Source organism: Spodoptera frugiperda, chromosome 1, assembly GCF_023101765.2.
Source record: "Spodoptera frugiperda isolate SF20-4 chromosome 1, AGI-APGP_CSIRO_Sfru_2.0, whole genome shotgun sequence".
Taxonomy (NCBI): Eukaryota; Metazoa; Arthropoda; class Insecta; order Lepidoptera; family Noctuidae; genus Spodoptera; species Spodoptera frugiperda.
In genome coordinates this window covers 5,666,290-5,684,099 of record NC_064212.1, presented here as the reverse complement: position 1 = coordinate 5,684,099, position 17,810 = coordinate 5,666,290, and the positions used below count along the sequence as shown (strand labels likewise).

The 17,810-nt window shown below is 38.0% G+C and overlaps 1 protein-coding gene across 9 annotated transcripts in view; it reads left to right on the top strand.

Annotated features, from left to right (window-relative positions):
- Nucleotides 1-17,810, top strand: part of LOC118273257 (protein muscleblind) — a 237,237-nt gene that overhangs the window by 138,566 nt on the left and 80,861 nt on the right. For 2 of the 9 annotated variants that reach the window (XM_050695797.1, XM_050695223.1), the window contains exon 2: nucleotides 9,110-9,155. The exons of the other annotated variants lie outside the window; for them this stretch is intronic. The gene's annotated coding sequence lies outside the window, so the exon portion shown is untranslated. The remainder of the gene's footprint in view (nucleotides 1-9,109; nucleotides 9,156-17,810) is intronic. 9 annotated transcript variants of the gene reach the window in all.

Below are 17,810 nucleotides of genomic sequence, written 5' to 3'. Positions count from 1 at the left end.
AATTTGCGGAAGTAAATAGAGGTGGGAATTATTTTATTTGCTTTCCAAATTATCTGACAGTGGGTCGAGCTAATGTCACTCGACGCTTGACAAAGCGACTGTTGGCACGGAGAGGCTTTGCTCGCAGCTATGTAAACAAAGAGGGCAAAAATGTTGGAGCAAAGAGTGATAAAGTTTTATTTATTTTCCAGTTTATTTTAAACTGCAAAATTACATTTTCAATAACAGCAAACTATTTTTATGTATTGCTTAGCAAACTAATTACTTCCAACACGTTGTTCTACATCTAATTTTCTTTGTCTGGACTGCTAATTTTGTAACAGTTAATGAAAATTCGGATATCTAGGAAAATACCGAGGCAATTAGCTATCCGTGGATAGTGTGGGTGTGAGTGCTTTGACAGTCGATACTTGACGGTAGAGGTTTAACTTGACAAAATGTAAACGGTGCGGAGACAAGGGAGGTACGGTGTCGTCGTAAAAAAGGCAAAGCAATAATTGCGGTGGAGTGCGGGGCCCGCGCGGCGAGGCATCGGCGCACGAGCTCGGCCTCTTCCTTCCGCCCGCCGTGATTGAAAGTTGACATTGAACGGCGCGGGGTGGCACCAGGTACGGCCCTCGCTATTTTTGACCCCGCGACCTATCGCGCCGGCGATCGGCCTCGGCAGAAACTTGCCGTTTTAATCGCGTGAATGTGCCGCACTATTTGCAAATGCGCAGAATATGAACCTTTCTTGTACTACAGCCAACTGGCGCCGCGTTTTTACTCCTCCTGTCCAATTAACTAGAGAATGTTCCAATTACGTCAATGTGCCCTTTAAAGCATTGCTCTTGGTCAAAGTTAAAGCGCGTCACTGGAAGTGGCAAGCTTTCAGTGACACGTAAGCAACATTTTCAAAATCATCTTTCGTTTTGGAATATATACTCTTCCGTATAATGTAACATTAATCATAGTTCATATAATCAAATCAATCAATAAGTTTAATTCGGTTTCAAATGATCCGAATGAAGACGTTGTTGACACCGCCGCCGCCACCGCGACAGAGAGCCACTCGAATTGGGTCAACGCCTACCGACAAAAGGTGCGGCGTCAGATAAGCGACATTTCCCGGCGTCCAGCTGCCGCTCGGCCCTCCTAAAACAAAGAACAATGAAATATATCTCATTTATTTACATTTACCACGTTTTCTTTTTTACTGTACGCCTCCAATGTATAGATAATCATTAAGCGTCGTTTACTCGGCGCCCTTTAATGTGTTTGCATGCTCGACAATTTGATACCACGCCTGTTTGCATTGTTGCCATTTTGCCTTCCCGATTAGGGTCGCATTCGAGCTCCGTATTTATTAGAGCGTAGGACTCGCGACACGACTTTCATTTTATACGGATACATGTCTAATATAGCTATAATAATATGCTTTCGTTTTATGGAGATAAAAGTTAAATCATAAAAAGCATTATCCTATTCAATTTGTTCGTTTTATTTACACGGAGTTTGAGCAGATTTTTACAGCTGTTTGACAGGCTGGAGCGCAAACATGGCGTAACTAGATAGTGGCGGTAGCTACGTATAGAAAGCTCTGTGGCGGAAGGACGTGTCACTCACGGCGCGCTGACGTCTGCCTGCTTTCAGTAGAGCGCCAGCGAGTTTCCGACCTGCCCTCCGACACCGACACTATTCAACGTCACATATACTCCACAATTGCAATGCTGTACACAATTCAAATGGACTAGCTTTGATTCTACTAGCTCCAAAAAAGCTTTACACTTCCTAGTAGTCAAATTACAGAAAATCAGAAGAAAATTAACACAATTAGTAGGCACCTGTTAAATTAAAAGTAAAACAAATAATTATACGGGAGGCAACGCGCGTGTAAAAGCCTGAACCGCGTACAAATTACAATAAATTGTGAAATGAGAACAATGGTACTGTCTCTGAAGGGACTCGGGTCCCAGTAATCATTACGTAAAATGTTGTGACATGGGATAAACAGACAGACGCTCATTCCGAGGATGCCGTTTGAGGTAAAGTCCGCAAGTACAAATTCCCATTTGAAATCAAATTATATCAACCCTTCTTACACCTTTCTGTTATAAATTGTTTATTATAATTGCTGCTTTAGAAATGTACCTTTTGGTTTTGTCAGATTTGTAATGTATAGTTAAGTTTTACATATTTTGATGGTGAATACAGCACGGAAAAGTGAAATCTATCCGATTGCGTGAGTGCCATAAAAATTAAGTAGTTTTGTGGGAGTAAATACTTGTTTAAATTGGCCCTGGGTTCTTATCGATTATGAATGATTGCATTTTTAATCTTCAGCTTCTTTGTGTTTCCATTTCAATCATGTACCGTTTGCAATATTGTGTTATTATACAATTGCCAGACACAATATGATGTTTAGTGATATTGACTTATATGCTCACAATTCATAAAACTATATTCAAAACAAATGTATGGAAGTGTAAATAAACATTTTATCCACAAAATCTGCGAAACAGTTAACAAAAAATGATGAACGTCACTGACAATACTCGAGTTTATATTTGGACTTGGGACTGACAGATTAATACCGGGTTTAAATAGCATCGGGCTGTAGTTTGAGCCGTACTATAACATTGAGCTCGATTGACGAGCAGATTTAATATTGAATGTATTATTTAATATTTATGTTTGTTAATGCGTGTTGACACAGTACTTGCAAGTGGAAAACGGGTGGGTAATGTGAGGCAGTTTATCACGTGCGAAGCGGGTCGGCCGACGGAGCTCGCCGTGACGTGCCCGACGCCATAATGCGCTTCATCACGCGACACTACACGCTATTGGTGAAATTTATTTGTAACTAAAAGTTTGTTTACAGCATCTACTTAACGCCCCCCTCGCCCTGTCCCCATTCTCATTAGATATACTGTATAGCCACCAGAATGTACTAATGATTACAAATACGGAATCGGTACTTTCCTTGACCATGTAACGTTACATCTAACATAACACACATCATCAACATTATTATTTTCCTTGTGCATATCTATATTTTAGTAATATTCACATGACTCATCAAGCTTTTTCTATAAATAACTATAGCATAATAGTATTCAAAACAATTAGTATTTATACAATTATACATGCGGATTATATTTATACATAGTACAATGTTGTAAACGTTGCACAATCCATGTTATATTGATGCATAAACTAATGCTTAACGACGTTATCTATTATCTGTTTATACAAGTATGCATTCATTACGTAAATACTTTCCTCATTACTTGATTATTACAAACTGAGCAAGTTTTCTTTAAACAAATGAATATTATAATATTGTTGGAGATTACTCACGTGTTAAACACCTTGAACGCCATGGGGGATATCATGGACCATGAACAGTTTTCTGTCGGCAGTCAAGGGCTTAGCAATAATGTTACAGCTTTCTGTAATTTCTGAGCTTTATCGTAAAGAGTCAGTCAGTCAGTTATCTCATCATGTTTATTTTTTGACCTGTGACTGTGTAATGATATGACTCTTCTTTCTCTTCTTTCGTAAGAGAGGGAGATGAAAGTAAATGTGTATAAGTACCTAAGTAAAGTCATTTATACGCTAAGTAAACTATAACCATAGCACAAGTAAGCACAGTCTATTTCATAACACTAAAATGACAGCAGATATAAAATTCATACAAGAATAGTAAATCGTGTTGATATTCAATTCCATCCCCTTTGTACTTGAGTCTGATAAAGTCCCGAACGTACTCGTAGTAATACTAACTTATTGCCAGTGTAACAATGGTTAGAATAATCTTTGAATAGCTACATTATATCCGTAACAGAGTACGTAATAACACAGTGGTCGTATTGTGACGTGATTGAAATTTCATACAGCCGTCGACAACGGGGTAGTTACAAAAGTTGTTTAGTATTTTATGAGGTAGCAGTCCTCATTGTTGTCGCTGTAATGTCCGTATGTACCATAAAATTCTCTAATGCCTTAACGATACTATAAATCACTAACTTAGTCCCAACTACGCTGTTACAACTTGGAGATAAACTATCAAATTAAGATTTGCGTTTTGGTTGTTATTTTACGAATGGAGATAACAACAATTTTATAGCATCAAACTGTAAATATTAATTAAATGCTGAATCCGTGAACGTTGCACAGAATATAGGAATATTATTTTTATAATATCTAGAAACAGAAAAAAATGAATAAATTAATTATTTATTAGGTTTAATTTAATCTTCAGCATCAACCGGCGGCGTCTCGGTACACAGGTATAGGCTATAATTTAATTTATTCCGACAACATGCGCAATATCAGTCCTTTTACGTTTTCAAAACTTTTTGTGCGTAGTATATTTGGGCAGATAGTTTTATGTCGACCATTTTGACTTTTATTTTATTTTTCGTTTATTTTCCCTTGCGCGGCCGTAAAACGTACCTGGGCTCGCTCGCGGGGATAACGGAGCGGGCTCACGAAAAATTTATTATTGAGACCTTTTCGCCCGAGCTCCATCGACAGACATTGCGAAGGCGAAAGTTATGAATGACACATGTTTTGAAATATTACCTGCAGTGAACTGCTCCCGAGAAGAAAATTTCATAGGATGAGAAGTTTATTTGTCGTGAAATATGTGGGAGTTTTACGAGAGCGGGCGACTTTTACAATGCTACGGATCAAGCAATTTTCTTACTTTTCGGTCTATATTGCAGAGTAATAAGGCTGAAAGGTACATTCCCGAGAATAAAAGTATGAGGTGCGACAAATTGGATGAGAAAAGTTTGTTATTCAGTCCTTGAGCGCCTATTTGCTTCGTTACCAACAAGGACTTTTTGAATCAAAGCAAGAAGGAAACGTTTTCCTGTAGTTTTATTTTGTTAAACACAACTATTCACAAGTTGGTTAGAAAATTCACTACTAACCTTTGAGGAACACCAGATTAAATATTGGTTTTATAAATTCATAATGAATGATAAAATTGATTTCCATTATTGTGTACTTAGATTCAACCAGAGCCCGATTGGCCCATTTGGAGCGCTTCAATGGCCTCAAAGTCATCCTGACTTCGACATCTGCCTAGCACATGTGCTCTTTAGTCTGTCGTCCATTCGCTTGACCTAACATTCACCCACATATACGAGTACTATTCAACATAATTATGATATTATGCTTGAACATGTTTTTGTCATTGAAGAATGCATAATCGAATAATATCATTTAGCAGAAAATGTGCAAACTGCCGTCATATATGCATACGTAATGTGTATAGCAACTGTGTCATCGCTCGACTGGCGATTCGTTGTCGGGCGAAATTAGCGCCAACTCGTCCGTCCCGGGCTTCTGTTTTATTCAGGCCCTTGGGAGCTCTGACACAATGAAAAAATTGTTGTATGGTATGCTGACGTTTTATTTTTTTCGCCAATTATGTAAATTCGTGGGCATCGTGCGCCACCTGGCGTGGCCGTGTGCTACTAGCTATTCTCCCGAGGCTTGGCCAACTCTAGTTTGTTCCTGCTTCGCGAGTAAGAGAAAGTTCTAATTTCACTTTTACTGTGACAAAGCCACATAACTCTTAGTTTGAGTACAGCTTCACAAATAGACTATTATTTTGATCACGTGTCTAGACAGTTTGTCGAGTTTTCAGTTGACGTAGAGAATAGACATTTATGAAGACAAGGGTCGCTCTGTGCTTATGAAAATAATTTGAATTATACAGTAATTAGACTGTTATTTATCCCAGTCCTTTTGGGATTCAAATATCTAAAGTTAATCTATATGTATCTAGACCTGTTTATCTAAACCCTGAAATAAATTGAGTTCAGACGTTGCAAAAAACGTTACAATAACAGCTTGACAACAACCTTCTGTTTATGCACTTACTAAAATTGCAAAAGCAACTTTATTGGGCCAGTGATTTTATCCGCACGAACATTGTAATAAGTAATTTGGCCAGGTCGCTCGATATTGTGCAAGTAACGCAATCGTGTTGTATCGAAAGTGGTTATCGAGTGGGCGATCGGTATTTTCCCGTCGCCATCGCGGCCTGAGTCACCACAACACCGCGCACGATTCGCGGAACTCGCTTCAACCCTTCGCAGAGGGTGCGTTCGCTAATGACTACCGGACAACGACCGCCCTCCGATATGCAACCTGGACTACCGTGCAAAAGTATACTCTCGAAACAACAACACTAAAGTCTAATTCGACAGACTTCGGTCTGCAATTCTGTGCGTGTTTATATGCAGCTTTTCAATCGGCAACATTATTTTGATAAATATGCATGAAGTGGCGAAACCAGCGGCGTGGGTAACATAAAACGCCATCGTGAAAATTTAATGACATTTCCTGGTAGTCGCATAATGAGTCACATCCGTCGAAGGGTTAATTTTAACGCGATATCGCAACATAAAATCGTCAATTTCCTATCAAGGGGTGGTTAGGGAAAGCACTCTACCTATTATTTCTTTGCAACAACATAAGTGGGGTAAAGAGTATTGACCGACGACGCGACTGCAAAGCACGAGAAAAAAATTAATGCACTAGCCTTAATGATGCGAGTTTGAAAAACCTCGACAGTTTTACTAATGGTTCTTTCTACGAATCCGGGTACTAGTTTTATCAAATTGTAACTTTTTGAAGTGTAATGAAATAACATGTTTAAAACACGATAGGATTGATCTAATTGCGAGTCTTGTTTCAATGTAGTTGGCTGCTAAATTATTTACTGACTATGTAAAACATAAATTAACTTTAATGACTTAACCGTTGAGCTCAATTACAAGTAAAAAGTAAATATTTGTCTGACTCATTGTATCCTTTCATGAAGTTTGGGTTGTGTACTGTGTACGCGTTTGTGTATCTTGATTGCTCCAGTTCCGATTGTGGCTTGCTTTGTGCTTAAGTTGATCGCGTCAGTCTTTACGTCACTTTATTCGAGCAGAGTGCGCTCGTTTGCTCGAGAATCTGAGACTTGGCTTATCTAGATTTACTCTCAAGCGTACCTATGTACACAAGTAATGAGATTTTCTAGCTACGGTAACACTAGACTATCCAGAGAGCTTAACTAGACATCAATATTCACCAAGAGTCGTATGTTACCCAGTGTACATTTATATGGACACTCAATTAATTTTACATTTATATCTAGTCACGTAATGGTTCAATTTTTATGACAATGATGAACTGACAATGGAATTTGATGTAGATTTTGTTTGTATTTAAAATGGAACATTTAGTTCAATGTTAAACGTCTACCACGATTGTCACGTTCTGAATTCTGATATGTAACTTAAATCTAGTTTTGTGTTTTGACAGTGACATTATTTTTAACTTTACCTCTGCATATTTTAGTAGGTCAAGAAAATAACTGATAAGTGTCTGAAAACGACACGTGTTTCAATGATTATCGTGAACGTTATAAATTTGAAAGTTCGCCGCTCCCCCTGCCGCCCCTGCTGCCCGCGAGCTTGCAAAGACACATTGGATAAGTGTAGATAACAATCACCATTTTACATTCACTTCGCCAGCCACCTTGACCCACGCAAGGTGATTCAGTGATATTATAACGCTGTATCCGCCAATGACCGCTTCGAAAGTACCTAGACGTTATTCAGACATACTTGAGTAGTTAGCTCTTGATAGTCTTGCGTTTTTACGATCATGCATGGAATTATTTTATTGTATTCAAATGCAGTTATCCTTTAAAACATTTTGATTCAGGGTCGTTTAATGTATTTATCTAAAGAACTCTGATATCCATATATGAATAACTTGCTAAGCTTTAAGACTTCCAATTAAAATGTGGAGCAGAATAGCTAAACATGTATTTTAGCAAACCGGATCGTAACTGGAAAAAACATCTCAACGACAGTATGAGCTCATTTCCTGCAACATAAAACACCGGCATCATAACAAATAGAGCAATAAGGCAGTTTGCAGTGCGCGCCACATCGCATGCACAAAACTGGTTGCGTTGTGAAATAATGCCATGAGCCTGCCACATTTGGTCTCGCAAGCTGAGTATACACAGGCATATAGGTATATCTGAACACTAATGATAATGCACTAACATTTGAGAAAATGTTAATTGCTGAAATTCCTCGCCTGTTCCGTCTTTTGAATGACTCTGTCCAGTTCAGTATACTGCCATAGCAATGTGTCCAACTTAGTTTCGGAAACCATTGGGCTCACTGAAGCTGGAACTGTTGTATGCATTGACCTGCAGATGTCTTTGTTTGCAATTTCAGATAAAGCTCCGCAAATAATAGAAGCTTGCGAATGTGTATTCTTGTACCTATTGTAAAATATGCAGACAGTTTATGTAGGTAGTTATCTTATTTTGGAACAATGTTGTGAATTAGTACAGAATTTTGCAAACAGGCGTTGATACTGATACTTGTGATGCATGTCCGCATATGTATAGAAAGTTTTCAAGTTATCTATAGCCTGCGTAACATTACTCATGAATAAAAACAAAGTACTGAATAAATGGCTCTATAAATGGTACCTTCTGCGTTTAAATTTATGAAATCGTGATTTTAATGCGGTGCATAAGCAGATGACCCGACTAATGCACCGGCCCTCGGCGTGCGGCGGCATGGCGACCGACTTCGACAGAAGGGCTCTTTCGCAAACCGGTTTGAACGCCGGTTTTGCCGCCCCCGCCGTGGCCACATCGCCCGCCAACTCTGCACGTTTCATACAGTTCGCTGTTTCAATTCTGTTAAATCCACACTGTTATAAAACTCTTACACAACACGTGCTTTAAATCTCACCAATTTTGGTGTTAATTCTCTCAATCTCATACTGCCATTTCGAAATTCTTATTTACGTATTACTAATTCCGTTGTTTAATTAACATTTACATTGACTGCAGTACACATTATATGTTTTCAATAATTGGAACCAGTTAATAAAAAGGAAAAATATACCAACTTCATATGCGTTACTGTGACAGACAAATATGGCATGTTTGTTCACTTTAATTTAGCAGTCACGTGTGTTGGCCATAGTACAATATCGATTTGTTAAAACTTGCACTGTGCTCTTATATTTATAGATACTACTGACGTAATCAGTTATGTATTCACAGTATTACTTCATTTGCTTGTAGATGTGCAGCACACAGACAACGTTTGGGTAGAACTGACACATAACGAGTAAGTTTTGCAACCGCGTTTACTTCTCCAGTTTTGATTGCATGTCTGTAAACTCTACACACAATACCGGCTTGTTCTACATTTGTTTTTCTTTACAGTCAAACCTAACAGTCTCTGTGACGTGTTTATTATTTTCAGCGTCGTTTGTAATGTATCCATCCGAGGTATGCTGCATGACTAATTCTGAAATTTCGTCATGTTCTGCTGATTAGATAATGTGACAGCTTAAAAGGATGAAGAGTAGTCCGATGGCCACACATTGTTGTTTTTTGTTGGTGTTTTACAATGTGATTTGCACGGCTTATGCGCAGCACTTGGCTTTCTGGCAAGAGAAAGTGCAATGCTGCTCTACTTTCCACTTCAGACTAATACACACTATGCTATAAAACAAGTATACAATTGCTATATCTGTCCGTAAGTATGCCACAAGACATACGCATTTTGAGTTTATCTGGCCGCATTTAAACAACGCTTGAAATAAGCATTGGGGATAAATATAGAAGGAAACTGAAAAGGAAATAGTTTAGTTTATGATACTTATCACCCATATAGTGTAAATTATGAACACATTTTATTCTTAATTACCTACATCATTCATTTTAGTAACTTTAACATATTTTTGGTTATTACTGGCTAGTGTTGTTAACTTTCGGTTCGATAAAACTATGTACGCCTTGAACCGATAAATCTACCTGCATAAACAAATCCATTTATTTGTTTTTACTAGCCCAATAACTTTAACATCACTTTAGCGAAGGTAATGCATATTATGTTTATTTAGACAGATGTCGAAAAATAAGTTAATACTATCATGTTTTTATACAAAATCTGATAATAAATGCATCAGTTTTCTGGTATTCCAAATCATACTCCTGCTGCAAATTGAATATTTTGCATGGCACTCATATTGCACTAAAAAGATTTATGCTTAGAAACTTGATATTCCAGATCAGCTTATATTGCAAGGTGAAGTTGGATTCCTTGGTTCTGGTCTAATAAACGTTGTGCAACACTCTTCAAGGTAGTTATATCGATTGTAACACTATGACGATAAAGATCACATATGCAACGCATGCGATAATTTAGAACCTACGTACAGCAATTTCATGAAGCATGCATGGCAACGCGTTTCCTGTGAATAATACTAATTTACATTAAGATGAGAGTATATCCGCAACAGCCATCCAAGTTGTATGACTACGTACATACGAACCTAGTGCCTATATGTATGCCAGTCTACGTTATGTAGAGTGGCGCCTAAAGTCTGTCGCGTGGGCGGAACGACTGTATTTTTTCCATTGTTGCTTTTATGCAATTCTCGTTACCATTTCTAACGTGAATGTCATATTAATAAAAGGAATGACTGAAGTTATTTTTAAATCGGGTATCAGGAAAAGGGCGAATCAAATGAGTAATATGAACTCAATACATAAATACTGGTTTACATAAATATTCTTCTACTTAAAAATTATACATATATTAAACTGAAAGAATGTCAGCATGGTATTTATACTCCATCGGTGAGTATCATTGAATTAGCTTAGCCACAAATAGCCAAACTCTAGCTTCGGTATACCGAGAGACGAATGTGGGATGCACTGAATAATTCTATATTTGGACATCATTCGTCGCGTTGAATCAGAAACACCGTTTTAGATTTAAATTAGAGCATTTCGAATTCACTAAGCTACATTCGTGTATTAACAACTGATTTAGCGTATACGTTCCTATTTCCATTACTTAATCGGGTGTTAAAAGCGTTCATGTAGCGTCAGCTTGGTTTATTGTTACTCATAACAAAAATGTCAATTAAAATGATTATACACAATACAATTTAAAGACACCTAGCAGAAATGACGTAGGGTAACCTTGATATCGTTTCTTGGAAGGCCTTAAGAAAAGCCAAGCTGCCTAGGCTAAGTCAAATTGTTAAGATATCCAGACAAGGGCGGATCGCGAGGTGTTTCAGTTTTAATCTTCCTTGGTGCCTGCCTAGCATCCACACTGCCCCGCTTCAATGGAGCCATTTGCATGCGACTCGTGGGCGAGGTCCGTCTACCCACGGTTACACGGATCGTAAATTTCGTCCTTTTACTTCCAAGGAGGGATTTTTTCCAGAGGAGCAGATGTCCATTTTTCCGTAAAGGGCTAATTTATTGCATGTTGCGGCAAAAGCCATAAAAGAAGAAGTCTTTGAATTAAAAGACAGTGTCCGGAATGTGAACGTTGACCTCACTTATTTTGGGAAATGTAAAAGGTCGGATCAAATTTATATCTGAACGTTATCAAATTTATTTCCTTGTAAATATGGTCTATTTTCGCTAATGACGTCGTTTAAGAATTAAACTAATGTGGATAGATTACCACTTCATACCGTGAGATATATCTTGAGCCAAAGTAAAATGGTCGTATTGTGATTGAGAGAATAATGAACGGGGTAACGAACCCAAGATCGATACGATCGGAAAGACCATTCTCGGCACCAGCTCGATTCACTTTCTAGTTAGCGGTCGCCATTGTTAGCTGCCTCTAATTTATCTAATGTAAAAGTCATTCCCCGTTCAAAACACTTATGTGTATAATGCTGGGGAAAGTTTTAGCTTATTCTTGGCAAGTGCATTATTTCATTATAATGTAGATTCATAGGTTTAGTGCTTGTATCCTTTAAGTGCAAGATTTACGACAAACTCAGCCATAAATTGTGTAGGATATAAAAACAGGTTTGGTCTGAGGAAAAGCTACCTATTAGGTTGACTACGTCGGTCGGCCGTCTAATTTGTACCAATCGGACTGAGTCATACTTTTGGCTATAATAGAGCCGAAGGCCAACTGACGTTCATTGCAATTCGTCAGTTCGAACATTTTCCACTGCAATAACGTTGCTCTATTAAACAAATCAAAATGTTTTATCGCTGTGTAAACGATTCACTGAGATATTTTATTTGATTTATGTAAATACTTATTTATCTTACACACAGGATCGACTCACTCGTGTCTCAACAAAACCAATTTAGCATAGAATAGAACATTGCTCATGCAGTGTAGTCATTGAGTACTATGTGTACGAATGCATTGCATTGAGACAAATACAAATTACTGGGATACTTAAATAGAGAATCAGTCACTTGAAAACAAACGAACAAAAAATAACGGCTATAAAACGAAATCATGGAGCGAGACGAACAGCAGACTCACCCGATTACTCAGTGTGTAATTTAGTCCTCGGACTCAGATTCAGTGCTATATACGAGGTTCAGCAACTTGAAGAATAAATCTATCAATAAATATTTATAGATACATTGTCAGGCGATACACAACATTAAACACAATGCTTTAAAATTTTGCAGACAAGATTCATTGGCATGACAATTGCCCATATATCTTCATCAAATAGCTACCTCCTTGAAGTCGAAAAGTAGCCTACAGCGCAATAGTTAGAAAGACCGTAGCCTAGAATCACGTGTAGATTTCAAACACCTAGGTGCTAATTTTGACAGTCTGGGTTTTTGCAGTTTTTGTCAAGTAGGTATTTTGTCATCATCAAATACTTACCTATTTTGAGAAGTTAACGAACTTTTTCAATAGGAAAAAACTTATTTTTCCCCAATTCACACGACTTTTCATCGTTTGTGTGTGATTCAACGAAAGATGGGTGAGTAAGACTCCTGGCGTCGACGAGTCACTATGAAGCACTACGAATTCAATCGTTTGTGAATCAACACTAGTTATGCTATCCTCTTGTTTCTTGAGACAGTCTTACGACAATATTTACATTGTTTTAACGAACTGTTTAGTTAGTATTTTGTTTTAAAGCATTTGCTAAAATATTTTGCTACTTCAAGCGCGGTGCTCAATTTATTTAGAGCCCTTTAATAGACAGTATTTAGAAAATAATAATTTTATTATTTCTAACAATTTCTATGAAATAAAAATATAGGTATTTAAAACTTTTACCGTGAAGTTCTGCTAACAAAAATTACGAGTAGAGGAACAAACTTTCTATGAAAATGTGTAATAATGCAGAACTGTAATATGAATGCTGTAACAATAAAAGTTACAGTTATTATTTTTATTACTTTTCGTTTCAAAACTAATACAATTACGAAAGTTAGTTTCGGACGTTTCCTAAAAACTGGCCATTACAATAGGTCGTTTAGAATCAGTTAAGCGTGTCACGTAATAAAAGTGATACATTGGGATCGTTTTAAATTAGATATTGGTGACATTTCAAAATGGAATGTGTACCTTTTTCTAAAAGGCGGGCTCTTGAACTCGTCTCGAAGAAATCACCAACAATGTGAACACTCGTCGAACCTTCGCATGAGTAGGGCACGTATTGTACTTATACAAGTACCCCCTTACTTTTTCCTTGTGTTGAAGGAAGTGTATTGTATATGTTGTCAATGATAATTCCAAGTTATTGGGGCTTTTTCTTTTTCGGAGCACAGTTCCTTGGAGTTATTATGATTTGTAATTTTATTTTGTTCTGTTATCTACAAATGGTGTGTTAACAACATTCGCTACATGTTTATTATATTGAGGTTTCAAGATTACGAAGTTATTACATATAAGTAATAATTTTACTTTGAATTAGTTATCTTTAAAAACTCATATAACAATACTAATCACAAAGAAGCTCAGTCCACATTTTTATTCCATAAATATTATCCACCGATGATGTCATCGGTGCAATGTCCGCGCCGTGAAGATTGCAGATGCGCGGGCGCAATGCGCTTTAACATGGCGTTATCAAGCGCATCAAATGATAATGGTAATTCTGAACTTTTCATTTTATCGGAATTTATTTGCCATGAATTCTGACAGGTAACACGCTAGTATGGTGGTATTATTTTTATCCTTGTTAGGTGATGTTTCAATAAAAAGTATTTATGGTAATTTGTTATGGTAAATTGGCCATCAAAATGGGTAGTGGTGAAATAGGTGATTGAATGCGTTGGAAACGCAAACAGATTAGTTGGTGTGCAATTAGAGTGCGGAGCTTGTGGCGCGCGCTAAGTGCCGCCCTACGGATTACGCCTTCGTGTTCACCGCGCGGTGTTTACTCACCGGCGAAGTGGACGTTTAGCGATCGCCTCACTAATGCGCTTTGTTCAATTATTGATCGATGAATCATTGATTTGGTGCTGGGGAAAGCTCTCGTGCAGGCTCAGGCTTGCATCGTCACTTCACTAAATTGATAAGCTCTTCTGTGAATTTGTGAAACTGTTGAATGATCGGCTTCATAATTTAAAAAATAAAATATGTACTTTGACTTTATTAACTGCTATGCAAACTATCGATATCAGTTGTGAAAAGACATCTGTTGGTGACATACTTAAGGTAATTGACCTGGATGCTAAAGTTATTATCGTACAGTGAACTAATGATTACCTTATCTATTATTCGCGGAAAGATAGTGCACTTTCATTTTGTCTCAAAAGTAGAAAAAAGTTGTGTGCCAATATACTTAGACTTGTAATGAGATTAGAGATTAAAAAGTCATTGGCCGCCATAGCATTAGATAGACATGTAATTACTCACCATACTTGTCGTCATGAATGTTGTATGGTAAAGTCAGTCACCTTGCAGCACGGGGGCGAGCACGTGGATACGTGGGCACTCGCCAATGAACTTGACACCAGGCCAGCCGCTCTGCATGCTAATCCTGCTATCGACTTTGCAAGTTATCTTACTTTGTTGTACCGCTACATAACACCCTCGGAATTTCATTAAAGCTGCAATTAACTCTGTATTTAGGGTGCTATTTTTCATTAGGCGTCAGCATCATTTTGCAGCCTAGCTGCGGATACGAGCGAGCCCGTTTAACTACAATGTGGTATCGCCATAACACTTAACTACATAATCGACCGTTAAAAACTTTGTAGACAAATAGATGGCTCAACTTCGTATTTTGATTTTTTGTTGTGGCGATTGAACTTATCAAAGTCAACAGTAACTAAGTTATCCGAGCGGTGTCGTGCCGCGTCGCGCGCCGTCGCGTTTAAATAGGCAATGTTTAAGATTTCTCAAACTCATTTAGTTACGCTTTTTATGAATGCTCCAGACAGTAAAACAAACTGTAAGCTGCGATCGTGTAAAAAGTGTATCAAGCTATGCCCATTAGACCTATCAAATTTCAAGGCTACGATAATAAGCTCTAAATTTACACCATATCCCTACGCATCAATTTTCACCCGCACGCACATTTTATGACTGCTACGGACACGCACTCCATATACTATAAATGTGAAATTATTAAAATTAAGGCCCTTTATGAATGTCGACTTCTGCCGGAATATGAAAATTGGAAAAGTTTCAGACTTATGTGCCGCCACCGCCAGTCTGTATTAAGGAAGATATTATAAAACAAACTGTGATGATAAACTCGCCTATCGTAAATCGTGATAGATGATTTTGTGAATAAGACTTGGTATGCCAATATTTGAACTGCACAAACCGAATCGGCCTTGTTGCTATTGTCTTTGTCTACGCTTTTTGCGTTTGATTCAACAGTTTTATGGAATGATGGCCAAATTAGTCTGTAAGTTAATAGCTTAGCGTGGGTGCGGCGATTCAACGTTTGGGTTCTTCATCCATTCCGTCTTGTTTATCGATTAGTCAAGAATCCGCGCCCATGGGCCAACTTATGTCATTTGGCCGGGAGTCAAGGACGACGCCGCGCGGCTCGCCGGTGCCTCGCCGGCCTTATTTGGCGATTGGTGGGCGCCAGTTTTACGACTTTGCCTTTTTTCCTACGCCCTGTTTCCATGTTGACTACACTTTAGATATTATACACGTGCGTATGTGTGCTGCAGACACACATAGGAATCATTGACCTCAGACAGTTTTTCTTTTTATTTGTCTCAAGGACAACGTTTCAGTCTCTAGTCTTATCACGTCGACATCTCGAGATTGCTTATTTCGTTAAGTAACATTGAAATTATTTTTGTTTGAATGTTTAAAAACATGTACTCTCATAAAATAACGTATAAGAACCAATATTAATGTTAGTATACTTATTTACTTGAAAATGGTGCGTGTAACATTTTGTTCCATCCGCGTGTCCATAAATTATTACATAAGGAATGCGTGCAATCGGAAGTATTAACTGTTCGGGTCGTTGACGGGCTCTGTTGGCTGGAAAAATGGAACGTGACATTTTAAATTTGGCGCAAAGCTCGCGACATTAATCTGGCGCGTCGCCGCCCTCGCCCATGCCGTGCGTGGCCTAATCCGCCCGCTCCCCGAACGACCCGGGAAGATGGAAAAATCTCGAAAGACTCACATCAAATTACCAGCTTTAAAGCGTAGTGAATTCCCTTGGGCTCCAGACGACACACCTTGCCTTTCAGAAACGCCCCTAAATAACGTCGCGGTGTCCTTCGGGAAGTTTGGAAGGTTCGGGTGCGCACGTGCTTTTGTCATAGTCATACTTTCGTCGAGTTTTACGTACGACGTGCCGCGCACTTCGATTGAGTTTTGAAAGCGCGTTATATAACTTTACTAATAAAATTCTTGTTTTAAAGTTTTTTCTGAAAATACAAAAGTTTGCTACACCCATCTATGCTAATAAACCGACTAACTCGCATATTAAGTTGCTATTTTGCAACATGTTCTTGGAAAATATTGTTTTAATAACACTACTTACTGAAAGTTCCAGCTATAACTTGATAAACAGTAATATTTATCTTGTTTATCTTAAAATTAAGCTAAGTTTTAACTAACATTATTTGTAAGTTACTCTCCCGGCACTGAAATTTAATTTGAACAATAACTTGTCAAAAACTAACCAACCTCAAAAACGAAAAATTACAAAGTTCTAAAGTTGTTGACTTTCTTTATAGTTACTAGATATATTTTCTCTTTCGCCGCTTGGAAGTATAAATTTAAAATTATCTTTTTGGAAACAAGTTTAACAAGTAATTTAATCCTCCTAATTACTTCAATCCTTATTTTGAATTCAACGATTGTTGAACTATTGACTTCATCATCATCAGCCGAAAAACGTCCACTGCTGAACAAAGGGCTCTTCTTTAGTCCTCCACAATTGACTAAGTCATTGGGAATTAGATTATTTACTTGAACACTTTCTCTGAAACTCAATTATTCAGTGTGTCATGAACCTAAAGTTTCTCTATTGTTGTCTAGGCTGCGCTTGCTCAACAGTGATCCCCATCTCGAGCCCACAGGTCGCAAGAGATAAAGATCAAACTATAATAGGGACTTACTTAATAATTACACGTTAATTTACATAATTGTCAAAGTTTCTTCCAAATATTTCGAAAACAACAACAAAATAATTGTCAATGTAAAATTGTCTGAAAATTCAATTGCTGGAAAGGCTTGTGTGAATGTGTAAGGCCTTTGTCTCCGACCTGTCGCGCCCGCACGGAACTAGCTCAAGCTTTTGAATGCGCCGCTCGCCATTTCAGACGTTCTGTAAAAAGACGCGTTACACGTTACCGCCGCAAGCGTGAAACTTGCACACTTGCGGCCGCCTCCACACTCAACAAGCTTGCTTTAACTCCCCCGCGCCTCACTGCCTCTTATTAGTCGTATCTCGAAACTTTATACAGACTGTTACTTATTAACACCCGTTTTGTTCCCTCGCACCTATTATATTAGCTTTTCTGTGAGAATATACTTCTTTAATCG